The sequence below is a fragment of the Prionailurus bengalensis genome, chromosome A1 (genome assembly GCF_016509475.1).
Source record: "Prionailurus bengalensis isolate Pbe53 chromosome A1, Fcat_Pben_1.1_paternal_pri, whole genome shotgun sequence".
Taxonomy (NCBI): Eukaryota; Metazoa; Chordata; class Mammalia; order Carnivora; family Felidae; genus Prionailurus; species Prionailurus bengalensis.
In genome coordinates this window covers 182,880,792-182,898,107 of record NC_057343.1, presented here as the reverse complement: position 1 = coordinate 182,898,107, position 17,316 = coordinate 182,880,792, and the positions used below count along the sequence as shown (strand labels likewise).

General features: G+C 36.3%; 1 protein-coding gene across 8 annotated transcripts in view; it reads left to right on the top strand.

Moving 5' to 3' along the window:
• TENM2 (teneurin transmembrane protein 2) overlaps positions 1 to 17,316 on the top strand; it is a 1,251,785-nt gene that overhangs the window by 89,938 nt on the left and 1,144,531 nt on the right. For all 8 annotated transcript variants that reach the window (XM_043596358.1, XM_043596374.1, XM_043596352.1 and 5 more), the window contains exon 2: positions 3,284 to 3,397. The gene's annotated coding sequence lies outside the window, so the exon portion shown is untranslated. The remainder of the gene's footprint in view (positions 1 to 3,283; positions 3,398 to 17,316) is intronic.

Below are 17,316 nucleotides of genomic sequence, written 5' to 3'. Positions count from 1 at the left end.
ATCTAGAAGGTGCATTTCTCGTGTAGGAAAGGGCTTGGCATAAAAAAAGATGGCTGGCATTGTCCTATTTATGCATAGTTTTGTCTATTCCAGGTGAATTTATTTATAGAGAGATATCTAGAATGATGGCCACCAATATGTAAGCAGCAGTTATCACTGGCTAGTGTACTTTCAAATGATTTTTCTGTTTGTTTTTATTTAACTATACAAATTTTTTTACAATGATACAACAAAAAAATATTTGAAAATATAGGATTCATTGTAGTTATGTAAAATCCCATGTTTAAAGTCAAACAGAAATATACATTTCGGAAAAAAAATTAAGTTTAGGTTTGTTAGCTTTATTATAATTTAATAACATATTTAAGTTCAATCAATACATGTCTTATCAGATCTATTGTAATACAGATGAAAGCCTAATAAATAGTAACATTGGAAATAAATGTATGCCTTAAAGCATGCATCATTTGTTACTGAATATTTGATGAATGACATACACTGATCAAAAAATAATTTCCATTTATCCATTTGACAAATATCCATAATACATATAACAAAAATAGGGGGTGCGTTTCATATGTTAGGAATTAGTGGATTTTGATATAATTCTATTTTACAAATAAAAATAAATAATAATAATAGCTAACATTTAGTATGGAATATTCATTAAGTGAATTATGTATGTAATCTTTATACTAACTCTATGAGTTAGATATTATTATTATCCCTAAGACTCTAAGGAATGCAGAAGATTAAAACTTGTCTTGGGCCGCATGGCCATTCATTGTTTTCGTCACAAGTTAAACACAAGCAGTTTAACTGTTGAGCCTAGAAAGTTTATCATTACTCTGTACTGAATATACTATGTATACTGACTATACCTGTTTTTATTTTACGTTCCAGCAGCAGGCTTTTGAATTTATAATTAATATGATATAAAATAACAAAGCAACTACCAGATCTCTTGCCTAAAATATATAGCTGTTATTATAGTCTTGTTATTATAGAGAATTCTTCAGTAAATTTCTAAGCTAGCTAAGACAAGTATCTGACTCAAGTGTAGGTTCATCTACAGGTCCAAAGATGAAGCTCAGTGACTTGCCCAAGACTGCACAGCTAGTCAATGGAAAGACATGGAAGCTTCCTTTGTGCTTTTGAGGCTTACTTGTATGATTTTGTGCCATTCCTAATTATGAAAGTAATTTTTAGATTCAACCCATTGGTGAATCTTCTTCAAAATATTCTTACAATTTTATTTAGTAATAAAATTGTTAAACTGTGGTTTTTTATACCATTAAAAACTAATATTCTGGAGAGATTAAAGGATCAGAACTGCACAAGTGAGTAAACAGACTTGATTATAAAGTCACCTAATTATTACAAGGTAGGATATAATTAAGTGCTAAAGTTGTATGATACAAAGACAATAAAAGCTGTAGAGTTTCTAAGAAAGAAATCAAAGAACCATATTGCTTTGCTGGGCTCTGATTGCCAAATTGAACCTTGAAAAAAGAAAAGAAAATAAAAACAAAACAAGTTTACATAAGGTCTTACAATTCTGTCTGGTCTTGTCAGTTTGTCTTTTAAAGACATGGTCTTGATTAGACATATTCTGTATCATTCCCTTATAATCAGGTTATAAAGCTACCAAAATAAGGAAGATAGCACAACAAGGAAAGCAGAAATTGTGATTAACATTTGTTGTATGCCTACTGTGTGCCAGAAATATTTTCTTTCCTTATTACTCAATTTAATAGGTCTTCTTCCTCTGCTCCCATCTTACAGTTAAGAAGACTGAGGCTCAGGGGGTCTGAAGAACCCCCTGTGACAGAGTCACAGTTCAAACTCAGGTCTGCTGTGATTTAAATTCCATACTCTCCACTATACTGTGACAAGCCCTCTTAACTGTCTGCAAGATCAGTATGGTAGCACCTAATGTTGATTCTACATTTCTAAGAGTCTTTGAGGAGGACAAGGAGGATTTTCAGAGTGGTCAGGAAGGATAGAGTCATCAGCCTGAAAATATTGTTTGCTCTTGTGAGGAGGGTGTCCAGGAGTGTGTTATCCGGCTGTGGCCTTATATGAGAGCTGGAGATAGGCTCGGCCAGACTGAAGCTCCAGCTCACCAGAGGATCTAATACCCTGCCTTAGAAATGCTGGTTTAGGAAGGACTCCTTTGTTTTACAGTTAGAGATACACATTTAGTGTCCAAGATCAGAATGACTTGAGCAAAACTGTGATTAAAGCTATTTGTTTTCCATTGTTGTCATTCCGTCTTTGTTGACCTCTCTTTCTTTTTTGCACTAACACCAATCCCTTTGTGAACTTAGGAAATCACCCTTTGCCTCCCTCATGGCCCCAGTTCTACTGGCGAGGGGAGAAGAGAACATAATGAAAAGCAAACATCTTAGTGTGCATTCATTTAATTATGTGGACTTTTTGGGGGGAAGAGGACACGTTTGTATTTTTCAAAAGAGTTCATCATTAGAAGGCGAGCTCAAAATCTCTGTTGATGACATTCCAGGTATAACATTGGAGTGTTGGTAACAACAATGACAATAGTGACAGGTGATGTGTATTAAAATGGTACTATGTGCCAACCACTGTACTAAGTGCTTTTGATGGATTTTTATGTTTAATCATCACAACATTTGTATGAAATAGGTGCTATTATATCTCCATTTTAGATGATGAAAGCTTAGGTTATTTGCCCAAAGCAAGTTATATTGGAGTCAGGGGACTTTCCTGTGATATAATATTACTCCTGCGTTCTATTGACCATGGTACTAATTAGCAAGTATTTGAATTTAAAGGTTGGCAAAATAATGCTTAGATTGTATGGATGAGTAAACTGTATATTTAAAGATGAATAATTCATTTGTAAATGTAAAGAACAAGCTTCAAATCTGTATATTGCTAGAAAGATGTGCTTATTTTCCCATTGTAATACTATATATTTCAGTGTTTATATTATAAACAGCATCAGATTTAAAGGATAACGAATGGGTATAGTATTGTGGTAATTTTGTCTTAACGATAATGGTGTGCCATAGTCAAAATGATTTAATTAATAGGTTTTATAACCATATTTTACATTTCTCTGATGAAAGATATTCTCAAGGGTAAGGTGTACAATTTAGCTTATTTAGCTCCTAATTCCAACTTTCCTACATTTTGAGGAGATATAGTATTTATTTGCATTTTTATTCTTTTTTTTATGTGCTCTTTTGAATCTTATCTATTTTCTTTCTCTCTCTCTCTCTCTCTTTTTTTTTTTTAACAGTTACATCCAGCTTTTTATTGCCTAAGAAGACTGGGGCTTGCTTCGTTGCTTGGCTTTGCTGTGGAGCAGTCCTGTAAAGCCAGCTGAATTGCACATTGAAGATCTACCCTTTTGGTGAGTGGAATCATAGCTACAATTTTGTGTTTTGCTCTGCCTCATGTTGTTTGTATTGTTGACCAAAGTGCTTTGATACAGACAGAGCACAAAATGGGGCTTTTCCAGCTCCGTGTAGAAAAACTGGCTTGTTTTTTTTTTTTTTCCTTTTTTTTCCTTAGGGACAAAAATAATTTGTCCTGTCATTTTCTTTCTCTGAAATCTGCTATTGTCTGTCTCTCTTTTCCAACCCAATTGAATAGCTACAATTCTTCAGTCATGTATCTGCCTCTTCTCTACCTGGATGTGTCCCCTCTGGTACCCCCTCCTTATCCCCTGGCTTCTACAAATAATTTGGTCATCAGACTTTTCATATTTGCTCTTTACACATGTAAATAAAAGGTGATGTTTGTGGTCAGTTGGGCCACATAGCATTGCATTGAAAGAAAAACTTGGCCCCCTTGATCTGTTTAATGTTGTTAATCTATACATGCCATAAGACAACAAGCAAAAAGGAAACCAGCAAGCCTTTCTGATGTTCCTAGTAAAATTCTCTGTGTTTTTATTGCTCCTGAACTGGTATTCTCAATATATTTCTACAGCATCTAGCACCATATATCAAAGGGCTTCCTAAGGCTTTTTCTTAGGCCTTCTGCATACATTTTTCTCCAGTCTTTTGCTTTTCAGATCTTGCTTTTTATATTTTTACAGGTCACACCTCAGTAAGACAGTGCACTTTGGGGGTGAGAAAATTAAAGGGTTCTATAGGGACAATTAAAAATACATTTTGCAACTCTAATTTGGAGATGGATCATCTGACTTAGCTAAAACCTCAGTTATAGAATAATTTTAGTAATTTGAGTATTCATGCAGATATTATAGCCAAGGATAAGATAGGGGAACAGTTAAGATAGAGACTTATGAGTGACTAGGTGGATAAAAGGAAAAGGTATCTGGATTAAATTTTTTCTTCTTCTTTCTTCCCTTTCTATCCTTTTTTTTATTTCTAGCAGATTTTATTTGTGTTTTTTCTTTTGTTTTGTTTTGTTTTTTAGTTTTCTTTTTCCTGTGAAAATGAGGCAGAAAGTAAAGGGAAGTTCTTAGGTGGCGAAGTAAGTGATAATGGGTTTACGGGCAAGGTTGATGATGTGGATACTTTGATGAAGAGGATGTGCATAATGCAATAATCAGACAGCCTGGCTGGAACAGTGAGTTTGGAAAGTACTTACAGAGCATATAATATTATGCCTGGATGGGAATCTCATGAGGCTGTAGTGAGAAGTAAAGTAGATGATGCAGTTAGGTACTTAGCATGGTACTTAGACACATAGTCAGAGATAAATGAATGTTATCTGCAGTTTTGGCTCCATTTTGATGGTAAAGAAACTGAAGTCCAAGCAATTTGTCTGAAACCTACCTTTCTACCACGACTAGTTTTCCACATTTTTTTCTTGCTGTCCCCATATGTTTTCTTGGTTATGTGGTCTGAGCTGAGGGAATCTTCTATTAGGGTAGTGGTGACTTCTTTTTGGATTACACTATTTTTAGATTGCAAGAAAGGCACTCAGTGGGATAATGCTCAGCACACTTTAACTACCTCTGAAGCATAATTGTCCCTAGTGTCTTGGAGGTCAGATCCAAACTGGGTTGTGTAAGGAAGGCTTGAATTTATTAGAGTACATCTCTAACTTTAAGGACCCTAGCACATAGATTAGGTACTATCCATTTCTAGAAATATCCCCTAGTACCACTTTTTTTCTTGGAAACGTGGGTCCATCATTGTTTTGGTTCTTAAGGAGACATCACTGAGTACTTAGGAAATCCATTCTATATGTAGAGTTGTCAATTTTGGCAGAAATGGGAAGGGGTATGGTGAAACAGACCTAAGACTCTGATATATCCTATGTAACCCATTTATCCTCTTCCAGAGCAAGTCATAGATTGGAACACTGCAGGTAGGTTAGATGGAGCCAGTCCTGGAAGAATAGAGCCTACCATGAAGAGTAAGGCCCATATTTCAGGTTCCTAGAGGGTTTTCTTGACCTTGTTAGATTCAATGATCATTCCCTCTTTTTCTCTTTCTTGCTCATCCTCCTAATCTTATCATCTAATATAATTCTCTGACTCAGTTTCCTGGAAATGATGGGTCTTTGGGACATGGTTGTCAGGGAAATGGAAAATGAGGACTATTGTATCAATGTAGGAAGAGAGAAAAGGCTACATGATTTTAGGAACCACGTTGATAATAAAAGCAAATCTTAGGATGTAAGTGATTTGCCTAGCATGCTGGCCTGGAAACTCATGGAGTTTTCTCAGTGCTCTCATTAGGTCTGGCCATCATTTAGTTAAGATAATTGACTCTTGCTGGGGCGCCTGGGTGGTTCAGTTGGTTAAGCATCGACTTCGGCTCAGGTCATGATCTCACAGTTCGTGACTTTGAGCCCCGCATTGGGCTCTGTGCTGTCAGCTCGGAGCCTGGAGCCTGCTTCAGATTCTGGGTCTCCCTCTTTCTCTCTGCCCTTCCCCCGCTCCCGCTCTGTTTCTCTCTCTCTCCCTCTCTCTCTCTCTCTCTCTCAAAAATAAATAAAACATTAATAAAAACTAAAAAAAAAAAAAAGATAATTGACTCTTGCAACCACAAATGTTTTGAATTCTGGCTAAATAATCCAATCTATGAGACAGGGCTTGGCTTGCAGAAAACTGCTGTCAACTTTCTCAAGTCCTTCATGCTAACTGTCTGGCACTGTAGTTTACATTCTATTGAACCTGTTTTCAAGAAATACCTACCTACTTAGCAAAGAACTTCATAAGACTTCTGCCATCTGCTGTTCAATTTAAAGAGTCATGTCCAGCCCTAATAGAATAAATGAGAGTAGCCTAACTAGGCAATGGGCTTTGTAAGCATAAACCAGTGTTTGTCCAAGTTTTTAGTTCCCATCCATACTTTCTCTGGCTTTTTAAATTTTTTTTTCTTTTCACTCAGGCTTATTACTGAAATTTTAAATACTACTCTCCTTCCTCATAAGAGGCAATACATATATTTATTATAATGTAATTAACTACTAGATCATAGCTTATGAGATCATATTCTTCATACTAAAGCATAGGCTTTCTTAAGAATAATGCCATATTTTTGCTTGCTCAAAATATTTCAGTTAGTAGATCAGTGCCTTAAAAATTTCTATGCAACTTCTTTTGCTTAACTGGAATTAGTGTATAAAATGGTTTTACCCCCTGTTAAATTCATAGAAAACATTAGATTTAAATGTAGATTCTCATAGTTCTCATAGACACTCATATATGCTTTCTATGCTTTCATATGCTTGTATCTCATACAAGCATACAAGATGTGATTCTGTCGTCACTAAAAATATGGGGTTTTAGTGATAAAAGATGTGATTCTGTCGTCACTAAAAATATGGGGTTTTTGACTATTTTTCACTATTTACAAAATGAAGATAAAAGAACTTAAAAATCATGAGAAAAACCCTGATCTCCTGAAAGAATGCCATTGGTAAGGGCTAGGTAGAACCAATGTTATTCAGTTTTTGATAGTAATAAATTGAAACCCTACTTTAGGTAGAAATTTTGGGATAATTAACAGATCTACACGAAGGCTGTGTTTTCAGCAACATATCCTGCAGTGGGTGACTTGTGGATTTAATTCCCTATCAGTGGAATACAAGTTGACATTTTTCACTTTGCTTCAAAACCATTTAAACCATTTAAAGGTTTTGTAATAATCAGTATGTACTGAATATATAAGTGACCTAGTCTCTTTAAAAATAAGATTAACTTTTTTTCCCCTCTAGTTTAAAATGCACTTCTGTGTAAGCACTGAAACTATTAGCACCATGATGAAAGTAATACACAGAGTTTTTTTTTCCTTTTCCTTTTTTGCCAGCATAGAAACAGATTTTAATACTTAACATCTAACCTTTAAGATGAGAGCATTTTGAGATATTTGTTTTCGACACTATATACCTGAGATGCCTGTTAACGTCGTGAGATTTACCACAGGTTTTCTTTAAATATTCCAAATTCTCCAATATATAGTCATGCAACATTATATATTTCACAAAATATTTCCTTGGAAATTTAAAGACTAAAATAGAGCTTATGTAACCAGAACAAATATATAATGTGTGTGTGGTGTTTTAATAAAAGTTATGAAGGGTTAAAAATGTAGATAGGAACAGTTATTAAATACATGTCATGTACTACATTTAAAATTTTTTCTCAATGTAAATTATTTTATTTAACATAAAACTAAAGTCCTCTTAATCCTGAAATCTGAGGTCCCAAGAGGTTGCTCATCTTTGCATAGCTAAAAAGGAGAAAAGCCTTAATTTTTAGTCCAGTCTGTTATTCCAGATACTGATCCACTAATTGAAATATTTTGAACAAGTAAAAGTATGGGATTATTCTAGAGAAAGTCTAAGTTTTATTATGAAGAATATGATATGATAAGCTATGATCTAGTAAATTAATTACATCAATTTTAAATTATGAAACTTTTGTTAAATCCTGTTGTCACTTATACTGAAGTGTGAATAGCATGCTTACCGATGTTTGCCAACTATCATTGGATGTAGATTTTGGTTTTCGAGTCCTGGAGTACATGAATCAATGAGATATTTGTAACATAGAATAAGAAAAGTAATTATAAAATGCTATTTAAATTTTTGAGTAGCTCATTTGGAAAATTGAGTGGAATATCTTTGAATAGCTTAGTTTACTATTACAAAACAGTTACAAAAAATAATAAATGTGGTCTGCAGAGGTTTTTTGTATCATTAGAACTATGTAAGCCAGGATTAACAAATAGAACAAGCGCTTTAATGAGGTGTTAAGAAAATATGGAGATATTGTAGGGTTAGTTCCAGACCACCCCAATAAAGTAAATACGACAATAAAGCACGTCAAATGAATTTACTGGGCTCCCAGTACGTATAAATGTTATGTTTACACTATACATTAGTCTATTAAAGGTACAATAGCCTTATGTCTAAAAAAAGGACGTATCTTAATTTAAAAATACTTTATTGCTAAAAAAAATATGCTAACCATCATCTGAGCTTTCAGTGGGTCATAATCTTTTTGCTGGTGGAAGGTCTTGCCTCGATGTTAATATCTGCTGACTGATCAAGGTGGTGGTTGCTGAAGGTTGGGTAGCTGTGGCAATTTCTTAAAATAAGACAATGCCGTTTGCTGCGCTCTTTCTTTCCTGAGCAATTTCTCTGTGGCTTGTGACTCTGACAGCATTTTACCCCCAGTAGAACTTTTTTCAAACTTGGAGTCAATTCTCTCAAACCTTACCACTACCTCTACTTTATCAACTAAGTTAATGATACAATAATCTCAATGCTTTTTTTGTCATGTCAACAATCTTTACAGCATTTTCACAAGGAGTAGACTCCATCTCAAGAAACCAGCCTCTTTGCTCCTCCACAAGAAGCAACTCGTCATCCATTAAAGTTTTATCATGAGACTGAAACAGTTCAAATATAATAATAATGAAAAAGTTTGAAATATTGCAAGAAATACCACAATTTGACAGAGACATGAAATGAACAAATGCTATTGGAAAAAATGGCATCAGTAGACTTGCTAAATGCAGGGTTGCCATGAACCTTGATTTCGTAAAAATGCATTGTCTGTGAAGTGCAGTAAAATGAAGCACAATAAAATGAGGTATCCCTGTATAAGGGAAGTAATAATATGATGAGTCCCATTTGACTGAAAAACCAACAGATTAAAAATACATTGTGAAAAGTTCAATTTAATATAAATAAAATATCATCATACATAATATAAATTATAAATAAGTCAAAATATTATAGGTGAGGTATTTTAATGGATATTTGCTTGTGTGTGTGTGTGTGTGTGTGTGTGTGTGTGTGTGTGTGTGTTGTGTACCTACATACCATATTCAACTCCATAGAAAATGGGTTATAAATGTAGGCATCCTAGGGGCACCTGGATGGCTCAGTCAGTTAAGTGTCTGACTTTGGTTCAGGTCATGATCTCATGGTTTGTGGTATCAAGCCCCGCTTCGGGCTCTGTGCTGACAGCTCAGAGCCTGGATCCTGCTTCGGATTCTGTGTCTCTCTCTCTCCCTGTTCTTCCCCTGCTCGCACTCTGTCTCTCTGTCTCTCAAAAATAAAGATTTAAAAAACTTAAAAAAAAAAGTAGGCATCCTAATAAAGAATGTAAGAATATAGGGCCATAATCATACAAAGAATAAAATATCAAGAACATGGGGAAATAAATACAACAGTTGATTCTCCTTATTTGTGGCAGTCATGTTCTGTGAAGTTGCTGGGAACACTGAATTAGCAAGTACAGAACCATTGCCTCTAGGGGAAATACAGGATTAGATAAGTGCAAGCCTCAAGTCCCAACATTTTCATCAGCCAATCAACAGATCAATATGTAACCTTGTTTTATGTGTGTTTCTGTTTAAGGACATCTTATTTAATATATGTTGTTGATTCATTAACTTTGAACTCATGTCCGACAGCACTGTAACTCCTGCCTGACCAAAGCTTACCTAGCACATGTATTCTCTCCATAAGACACATAACAGCCTTCTTAGACTTGGGATTACCAGGTAGCACTTAACTATGTGCTTGGGGGGTGATTTAAAACAGCAAAATCAGCAAGAAAAAAAACACACAAAATGTAAAATAGTGTGGCACCAAATAGACCATGAAAAGGACTTGTTTATAATATGAGCACTGAAAAAAGAAGGCACGGCATTGCCTTGTTACATCTCAGCCCGGAATATGTGTACTGGGAAACTCAAAATTTTCACTGCTTTGTGTGTGACTGTAAAAGTACCAGGAGTCACCTATAAAGGAAGCCAAAAGTAGATAAACCTATGTTCAGTAATTAATGTTTCAGTATTTTATCTTATTTGGAAACTAGATATTCAATGAATATCCAATATTTAACCTAACTCAGTATACTTTTAAAGTTTTCAGTTACCAAAAAGATTTTGGAAACTACTTTTAAGTAGACATACTATAAGCATAAATATTATTGAAAAGTAGGTTTATAAACTTTTTCATTACTTACATACCTTACTTGTTAACAATTATGTTTAGATTATTTATGAAAATTTTATGATATTGAATGTCTAACCATCTTGTTATCTGTTATTTTTCTTGTTGACAAATTCTGTAACTGAGACAGCATAAGACTGACTTTCAGTAAATCTAGGTAGAATAAGAGTATTATTATATCCAATGCTGATAACTCTAAAGACATGCCTGTTTTACTTAAGCCAACAAACTTAAATCAGCGTGTATTTACCACACGTTATCCTAGATCACACGAACTTGAAAATCATTTGGGTTAGTTTCTATATTTAGGAGAGTATACTTGATTTATATAAATGCTTGTTTGTCTTTACAAATCAATTTTGGCAATGCCATCTGGAGGTAGAAAAATATCACAAATCTATAACACACATACATAGATGCATGCAACATAGACACATGCAGAGATCTTAAAGCTTTCATTTTAAAATTCTAGCCATGAGAGAGGCACCTGGATGGCTCAGTAGGTTAAGCATCTAACTTTAGCTCAGGTCACGATCTCATGGTTTGGGTTCGTGAGTTTGAGCCCCACGTCCAGCTCTGTGCAGACAGCTCAGAGCCTGGAGCCTGCTTCGGATTCTCTCTCTCCCTCTCTCTCTGCCCCTCCCCCTGCTCGTGCTCTGCCTCTCTGTCTCTCTCAAAAATAAACAAACATTAAAAAAATAAATAAAGTACTAGCAATGAGAAAAGTATGATAATGGAAAACTCACTAGTTTATAAAAGGAGAGTTGAATCCAAATTGTGTTTCTGGCGAATAGAATGAGTTAAAGTTACCTGCTCAGATGGCTTAAGCTTTTACTAATGTTTGTGGAAAGGCTTTTAAATTTTTTTATTCCCCTAATTTCCATATAGCTTTATTTCCTTTCTTTTTCTCTTTTTATTCCCCCCCCCCCCCCATCACACACACTAAGAATTGTCTCCTTGAAGTTTCATATCAAGAGAATGCTCTGGGTTCCTAGAGAACACCAGGTAGAATACTTTTATCTCAAAGGCACAGGAAAAGTATGCAAATTTCTCCAAGAAAGGCTTTTGTTTCTTAAATCCAGATCTTTCACAATATGTGCAAACCTTTTGAGATGAATAGGGGAGGTTTGGGGATTGGCAAAAGGGATAGGCAGTGTTTGAATTGTTTCTAGAGCCACATTTCTGTTCTTAAAAAGACTCAATTTGTAAGACAAGTACATTTTTTAAGTCCTCAAAGAACTGGGTTGCAACCGGAATGATATCCAGAAGCTGGCCCAGCTATCAAACTACATTATCCTCAATTTGCTTCTTTATATCAAGAAGAAGATCTTCAACTAAGATTGAAATCAAAAGATCCCTATATTCTACATTTAGAGCTGTGTTTCTTCAGAATGGTCTGGTAAATCCTTCTACAATGAATTCAGAATGTTTTTCTTTTCCACTGGGTACATTCTTTCATTTTAGCTTTGAGGAAAAGTCCTAAAAAATAGTTCCTATCAGGATCTTAATATCAGCTTCCAATTTGGCCCACTTCTGATTGTAGAGCTACTTAAAAAAAAAAAAGAAAAAAGAAAAAAAAAATCCTTTCAAATATCTTGTTTGGTGCCAGCCAGGAGCAACAGTAAATATTCGTAGTTGTATTGAACAACCCCGTGAAGACCTAAGAAAGGTCACCCCTATGGTGACCCAGAGAAGGTGCAGAAGGTACTACCTTCCCAAGATGCAGAGCCACTTCCAAAGATAACCAAAAGAAATACTTAGACAATTCCCCTGAGAGCTGGCAACACTTGTTAGGACCCCAGCTACAAATGTAGTGCAACCCACATCTCCATCTAGATGTATTTTTGGGACCCCCACCCCAATGTCATGGTTGGTTGTTAAGCCAAGCTCCTGGGACACAAAATTAGACAAATGAGGCAGTAGCTATTCCTGGGCAAGAAATGATCAATAATCAATATTTTCCTGCCAATCTGAATTTGGAAAGGAAGAGACATGAAATTTTACCTTCTCTCTACTGGGTACCACAAATAGAAATCTGGGAGAGCTGAGTTTGTTATTTATTCTTATCCTTTGCAGACTACCGGTTTTCCCAGAACGTCATCTGCAGGTTCCAGGTGGGGTGCCCCAGTGAGTTCTCATCCTGGTCCCCATAAAGTACAGAGGAGGAAAAAACAATTTTTTTTCTGTCTCTTCTTTATACTGAATGCTTGGCTGAGACCACCTTTTCTCTAGGGCAGTTCGTAAATGGATAATCCTATCTAAGGTGGTTAAAAATTCTCCACTGAAGCCACCGTAATTGAAGATTATCTTTGGTAAGGTTACCTACTTGTCCAGCTTTAAAACAAAATTTTATTCACCTGAGCCCTCCCACTGGCTCCGCCCCCAGCCCAACCCCGGATCCAATCCGGTTTTTAAGTCAGACCCAGTCAGACCTGGGATTGCTGGGCGTTTCTAAGTTGGGGCTGGTCTATTAGGTCTGATTTCCAGAAGTAGTACAATGGGTCACCGTAGGGGAAGAAATGCCCAAATGAAGTCCTGAGGCTCCGAGTGTAGAAGCTGCAGATGGAGGATCTAAGAGGGATGTTCTTATCACCTCTGTAGGTGCCCGAAGCAGCGAGAAATCAGCAAACTCAAGAGGCTGAACAGGTAGCTTATCTCTCGTTTCTTGTTGCTCCTGGGGATTGTTGGGGGTCTCCTTCGATTCTGTCTTTGACATCAGAACTTTAAAAAAATAAACTGAGGCATAAGAGTTTGAGTAAAAATCAACTTAAATCGGCAGTGCCAAAGCGGAAGTGGTTAGGAGAACTTTATAGGCTGGAGTTCAGGGAGAGACTTTCACAGTCAAAACCCTAAAGCAAGGTCAGGAAATGATTGATTGGCTACAGCTGAAAGCCTAATCAGCTGTTGGTGATTGGTTGTCCTTAGCATTTTGATTTTGTAGTGTTAAGTTATTTACAGGCTGACTTTGGTTTGCTTATGTCAGTCACCATAGCATTAGAGCCATGTCAGTCAAATGTCTTCCTTAATTAATTTAGCACTTATTTAATTAATGTAATGAATTTAGCACCTCCTTATTCCACAAGTGCAGTGTTTTTGATTTGGAAGTCATTTTTGTAAGCTGAGCAGAAACTAGAATGTCTAGAGCACTGGTATTGTCTGTTCAGAATTAAGCAGAATATTTTTAAAAGTCCATAAAGTGTATTATACCAGCATTTGTCTTCTAGGAAAATTATGAAAGGTTTTAAAAAATTCATTTCCTTGGTATTGGTAAGTGTGTGGTGTGGGGGAGGGGGTCACCAATCACTGACTTATGGGAATGCATAGTGCTGAGGAAATGAAGAGACTTAAAACTTTGAAACCTCTTCTTACCCATTTAACATTTTATGCTAAGAGTTATCATTGGACAGCCAGATATATTTCGAAGGATATTATCTAAGGAATCGTTTAAAATAAGGGCAATTTGAAAATAGTTATTTACCTTTAAGAGTTTAATAACATCAAAATGTTGAAGTATTATATAGCCCTAAAAAATGTATCTTTTTAAAGAACATATTAAGAATATGGAAATATTTTTCAAAAGTACATATAGCCTTATTTATTTATTTTATTTTGACAAAGATACAGAGAGCAAGTCAGGGGGAGAGACAGAGAGGGGAGGAGACTGAATCTCTGGCAGGCTCCATGCTGTCAGTGCAGAGCCCAGTGTAGGGCTCAAACTCATGAACAAGGATATGATGACCTGAGCCAAGACCAAGAGTCTGATACCTAACCAAGTGAGCCACCCAGGTGCTCCGATTTTTTTTTTTTTTTTTAATGTACCACAGAACATTAAGAAAAAGGTGAGAGCGAAATACAAGGATATGTTAATAGTGACTAGTTCTGGGGAAACGGATAACAAAACATTTGTATTTTCTTATTTTTTCCATAGTTTTCTAACTTTCTACTATAATTTTATATTACTTAAAAAATTTTTTAACATTTATTTATTTTTGAGACAGAGAGACAGAGCATGAGTGGGGGAGGGGCAGAGAGAGAGGGAGACACAGAATCCGAAGCAGGCTTCAGGCTCTGAGCCGTCAGCACAGAGCCTGACTCGGGAGTCGAACTCATGAACCATGAGATCATGACCTGAGCCGAAGTGGGTGCTTAACCAACTGAGCCATGCAGGTGCCTCTTATATTACTTTTACAATGAGAAAGTAAATAACAAAACAACTGAGCAGATATTAGAATGTGATACTTTTTTGGCCAGATTGAGATGCTTGTCTTGGATGTTAAGCCATCTTTTTCTTACCAAAAATGTGAATACCTTTTTTTTGAGTTTATTTATTTATTTTGAGAGAGAGGGAGGGAGAGAGTGTGTGTGCATGCATGCATGCATGAGTGGGGGAGGGGCAGAGAGCTAGGGAGACAGAGAATTGCAAGCAGGCTCAGCAATGCCAGTGCAGAGCCTAAGGCAGGGTTTGAACCCATGAACCATGAGATCATAACGTGAGCTGAAATCAAGAGTCAGAGGCTTAACCAACTGAGCCACCCAGGCACCCCCCAAAATGTGAGTATCTTATTGTTTATGAGGATTTAATATCCTCCAGAGGAAGATGGTGCTATTTACATCAATTATGGACAGTCAACATGAAAACTACCGTGAGAAACAAAAAACACTATTTTTCCCACTACTATTTAGATTACCTTTTCAGATTCTGTTGATGAAACATTTCTCATTTCATATAATTATTTTAAAAATCACTAAATCTTTTTGGTCTACATTTTAGGGGAGTATGATGTATTAAATAGTATGTGTTTTTTTTTTTTTTAATTTTTTTTTCAACGTTTATTTATTTGGGGGACAGAGAGAGACAGAGCATGAACGGGCGAGGGGCAGAGAGAGAGGGAGACACAGAATTGGAAACAGGCTCCAGGCTCTGAGCCATCAGCCCAGAGCCCGACGCGGGGCTCGAACTCACGGACCGCAAGATCGTGACCTGGCTGAAGTCGGACGCTTAACCGACTGCGCCACCCAGGCGCCCCTAAATAGTATGTGTTAAAAAGAAGTTTGTAAGTCTTGTTTTATAAAAGCCTCGATTACTTTGGAAGAACAAGCTGGCTTTTAAAAAAAAAAAAGTGAAGTGATATGAAATTCAGAGGAAAGACTTATCATTGTAGTTATCATTGTGGGCAGAGCGCATAAGGGAAAGCATCAGAGAATGGATGGCATAGAATGAGCCGTGAATAATGGCTAGGGATTTGATAAGCTCACTGCAGAATAATAACACAGACTACTTATTGAGGGCCTATTACATACCAACTACTGAGCTAGACTTTCACTGTAGCCACTTCAAAACATTTACCACAGTGTTATCCAGGAGCTGATATCATCTCATTTTACAGATGAAGGAAAGTAAGACTCAGAGATACTAAACAACCTTTCTAAGGTTAAATAGCTAAAGAATGATGGCGGAAGGATTCAATTACCATTCTCTTCCTGCCCCTCCTCCCTCTACCCTCTCTTCTCTTCCTTCTCCTCATTGAGTCCTTGTGACAGGCATAGAATGTTATTCCATGGTCACCTCTCAAAGTGTTGGTTTCTTCTGCAAAAATGGTGTTAAAGTGGCTTTCCCAGGGTTGCAAAGTAAATGGTGGTGCTTAGAGCTGAGGTTTGATCAGTGACTGCTCTTAAACATGCTCTATGAGCTTGAGCATGTTACTAAACTTTTTAGGGCTACGGGATCCCATGTGCAAAAGTGCTTTCTTCATGGGCTCTTGGGAAGATTCAATTACTTGTTATGTGTAAAAGTGCTTAAAACAGGGCCAGGCATACAGTAAGTACTTGATGACTACTTTTTAGATGATTATTATTAACAGCAGCAACAGTGTCATCATTATTTATGTTATTATTGTAGCTTTGTTACCACCCCCCCACACACAAAAAACAAAAATGAGTATCACCAGTGGTACAGGAGGACGTTTCAATAACTAGTGAAACAAAACTGAGAAGTTACTCCCATGTCAACTTTATCTGACATATCCATTACTTCAAGGAGAGCATCTCAGTTTATGTCTGCTCTGGCCTTAACCACTCTCTTACATTTGCTAATTTCCCTATTCTAGGAAAAAGATGGTGACTCATACTCAGAGCTTTCATTAGCTAATAGTATCTAGTTTGAAATTAGGAGCATTTGAAAAATTAAATTTATTTGACAGCTACACTCTAATCATAGCAAATCATATGTGGGTTGTTGTTGTATTTAAGGTTTTTATAATTGACTTTTAAGATAATGTGTGTAGGAAACTAAAATTCACTAAGATAAATAAAAATACTAAGAAATAATGACAATGGTATGAGATGGTGGCCATTGGGAAGGTAATGAATGAAATAGGGTGGACAATTCTACTCTATAGGAAGCTGGCAAACAAATGGAGTGAGCAGAGTCCAGGGAGGAACCACTGTAATCAGAATGGAGGGTTTACATAGGGAATTAGTGGGGCAGAAGGCTGGTAAAGCTCTCATTTTTCTCATTTCACTATGTGAAAAACATTTCACTATGGAGTGCTGTCCATGAGGCAGCACTGGTCTGCAGGCTATCATGGGGGATTCTCTTCTAAACCACAGCATTCATGTGAGGCTCTAAGTGACCACTTCTCTTTGTGACTTATATTGAAGACATCTTTTTGGAATAGCCAATTTTATTCAGGCTTTCCAGATTATGAATCTAATCTCCTGGAGGACAGCAGCTGTGTCTGAATTCCTTTTACTTAAATCCTCAGTGTCTAAAGAACTACTTGGGATGCTATAGGTGTCCAAGAAATATTTTCTGAGTGATTGAGTAAATTCTATCCACTGAGGGTCTTTTACCAAGTTCATTTTGTTTGTGTG